Raw genomic sequence first — 3748 nt, 5'->3', positions numbered from 1 at the left:
GGGTGGAGCGAGACGTTTCAGGGTTAGAAGAACTGCCATGGCCTCCAGCACATTGATGTGAAATTGGCGGAATAAGGGAGACCAAAGACCTTGAACTTTCCTGAGCTGAGAATAGCCTCCCCAACCTGATAGGGATGCGTCCGTGTGAATGATTAACTTCGGAGGCGGAAATCGAAGGGGAACTGACTTTGACAGATTGTTGGCCCTTGTCCAAGGTAGAAGTCTTTCCCGGAGAATGGGAGGAAGGCGGACTTTCCTGTCCCGGAGCTTCCGGTTCGCCCTCGAACGCCAGACACGATTGATATCTTTCAATTTTGCCTTCAGAAGTAGAACCGTCACTGAAGCAAATTGAAGGGACCCTAGGATCCTCTCTTGGAGTCGTCTGGAACTTACTTTGTCTTTTAGAAAGCGTTTGGTGTTCCTTGCAATCTCTAACCTCTTGGGTTTGGGAAGACACAGAGTATGAGATATAAGATCCCATTGCAGGCCGAGCCATTGGAACTTTGATTTCGGAAGAAGACGGGACTTCTTGAAGTTGATCTGGAAGCCTAGAGAATGAAGGTATTGGATGACTCTGTGAGTGGCTTTTAGGCAATTTTGGGAGGTGTCTGACCAAATGAGCCAGTCGTCCAGATAGGCTACTACTTGAATCCCTTGATTTCTGAGTTCCTGAACAGCAACTTCTGCCAACTTTGTGAAGATCCTTGGGGCGATATTGAGCCCGAAAGGCATCACCTTGAAGGAGTAACTTTTGTCCCCTAGGCGGAAGCCTAGATACGGACGGAAGTGTCTCGCTATCGGGACGTGATAATAGGCGTCTGTAAGATCGATAGAGGTGGTGACGGCCCCACGGGGAAGTAAGGTCCGCACCTGCGAGACGGTAAGCATTCGAAACTTGTCGCATTGAATGGACAAGTTGAGAAGGGATAGGTCTAGAATCACTCTTCTCTTGTCCGAATCCTTCTTCGGGACACTGAACAGCCGACCCTGAAACTTCAGGTGTTTCGTTTCTTGTATGGCGTTCTTTTGTAACAGGTCCTGGACAAATTCGACTAGGTCCGGAGTGGAATGTTGATGAAATCTGTTCGGAGGTGGAGGTCCTTGAATCCAACTCCACCCCAGTCCCTTGGAGATGATACTGAAAGCCCAGGGACTGAACCACCATTTGTTGCGGAAGGCATAAAGCCTTCCCCCTACCCGCTGCACCTCAGTATTGGTTTGAGGAGTTGCCTCCACGTCCGCCTCGGAAGTTCTTTCCCTTGCGAAAGAATCTACCTCTACCTCTGTTCTGGTTTGAACCACGGTGGTAGCCTCTACCTCTATTATAACTCTGGGAAGAGCCTTGAGCCTCATAAGACTGGTTAAAGGCTGGAGAGGTGGTGGAGGCACCGGGAAGCTGGCTCTTAGGGAGCAGAACGGTGACATAGTCGTCCGATGAAGGAGCCTGAGAGGTGGAAGGCTGTGCAGGAGCAGCAGGAGATGGAGGAAGAGGCTGTCGGAAAATGGACGAACTACTCTGCTGTTGCCGGAACTGGGTGGAGGTATACGGGCGGAGCTTCTTCCTACCCTGGGCTTGGTAATTTGCGGGGTCATATTTCCGTTTAGGAGTCAAACCCCAACGGGCTTTAAGGCTCTGATTGACTCTAGTAGCCTCTGCCAAGACTTCCTCCACAAGATCCTCAGGGAAGAGATTTGAACCCCAGCAAGAGGACCGGATAAGTTTATTAGGCTCGTGCCTAATAGTCGCCTCAGCCAGGACGTGTTTGCGACACCTACGTTTAGCCATAGCAAAGTCATATAAATCAAAATATAATGACTGCAACGTAGCCTTATTGAGAGACTTAAAGATACTCTCAGTATCATAAGTTAAGGCTATCGACTCCGTAGATATGGCCAAGTTCAAAGTTCGGCCAACACGTAGGCGGGAATCATACTCCTGTTTAATAAGGGACTCCGGGAGACGGGGAAGCCGCTCACTAAACATAACTGAAGCACAGTCCGCTGTTAGCTTGCCAGAAGTAAAAGTGGTATGGACATTGTCCCAACACTCATTGCCTGAAGGAAGAAGGAGGGAGATCGGATCCACCTCTCGGATGGGAGGCAAGGGCTTCTCCTCCAGAGCATATTGGAAAGCAAGCTCTGCTACCTTATTGACGCATGGAGTCACGGTGTTTTTGTCCATTAAGAACATTGTGAAGGAACTCTTATAAGGCGTCAACATGGTATTGGTGCAACCAATATCATTCAGGAACCTAGCCCAAACAGATTGGGCTTGTTCTTTTGGAAAAATGACAGTCTCTTTGGGGACCTTATCCAGCCGAACCAGAGCTTCCTCGGTAAGCCTGGCATAACCATGAAATGGAAATGCTAGACCAGGAGGAAAGAATTCAAAATCCTCTAGAGGACGAGTGCCAAGACCTTCCAATGTTAACATCCCGTCTGAGAATGGGGAATGAAGAGCCATGCGCCAAGGGTTATTCTTGGTAAACGGCGGGAGCTTAGAGGCATCCGGGATGAGAGAGCTTTGAACTCGCTCCGGAGCACCTTGCTCTAATGCCCCAAGTCTCTGACCAATGTTAGAGAACATCGTGTCCATCTTGGCCTGCATTTCCGACACAATCTTAGATTGCATCTCCGACACGATGCGAAGCATGGCTGATTCGGAAAGGCCCGGGCTAGGAGCAGAAGTGGCGGATTGTACTCCCGGGTCGTGAGACTTAGAGGAGGAGCCGGAAGCCTTAGATGACGGGTTTGTATTTGGCTTGGAACTATGGGAAGCCTTGTGGGGCTTACGAGCTTTTGGCAAAGTTCTAGATGTAGACTTATCTTTGGGGGGAACCGGGTGTGATCGATGAGACGAATCACGGTCCCCAGAAAAACCATGAAAAGAAGAGAGATCAGATGAAGAAGAAAGAGCGGGGCTGAGGATAGGAATCTCAGCGCCGGTAACACCTGCCTCACTTACCACCCTACCTGCATCCGGATCGTCCAATAACATGGGTTCAACATCCAAGTTCATGGAAGCAACATTGTCTTCCAGATCTCCGGGGGCATCCAACGGATCTTGTTCCTGGTCGATGAATCCCGCTATGGTGGCATCAATGTCGGCAATGATGGGTGCCGCAACATGCCTAGCCACAGCGGCTGAAGACTTGGCATTAGGGTAGATCATGGCACAGTAGTCTTCAGATAGGACGTAAGGCTGTTTAGATTTAACGTTTCTGGCAAATCCCCCAACCCACACTTTCAGTGTGGCCCGAGCCGCAGTCTTCTGCTCCGGGGATGCCTGAAATAATAGTGGGAATTATAAAAAGGAAGATTCCCGGTGGTCCTTCAAGACCATATAAATCTTACTAAATAGTGTATGTATACCAAAAAAGGTAAAATAATTAGAAAGGCAACATAGCCAACGGGACTCACCGAATCAGATCCGAGGGTGGTGATGAGGTCAAAACAGACCATACAGTTATCAGGGTGCCAGACCACTATGTCCTCCAGCTGAACTCCGCAGAGGGCGTGAGACCTACATACCATATGGCCACAAGGCTGATGAAGAACAGCCGCACAGGCCGTCGTCTGACAATGCACCATCTATAAAAAGAATAGTATATGAGAAAATGTAATTCTCTTAAGTAGGGGCGGGTCCGGAGGACCCGGGACTAACCTAAGTCTAACTTAAGACTAGAGCTTAACTGTAATACTCTTAAGTAGGGGCGGGTCCGGAGGACCCGGGCCTAAACATAAGTCT

The sequence above is a fragment of the Palaemon carinicauda genome, chromosome 9 (assembly GCF_036898095.1).
Source record: "Palaemon carinicauda isolate YSFRI2023 chromosome 9, ASM3689809v2, whole genome shotgun sequence".
NCBI lineage: Eukaryota > Metazoa > Arthropoda > Malacostraca > Decapoda > Palaemonidae > Palaemon > Palaemon carinicauda.
The sequence above is the reverse complement of the archived record's forward strand: the minus strand, read 5'-3'. Positions refer to the sequence as shown.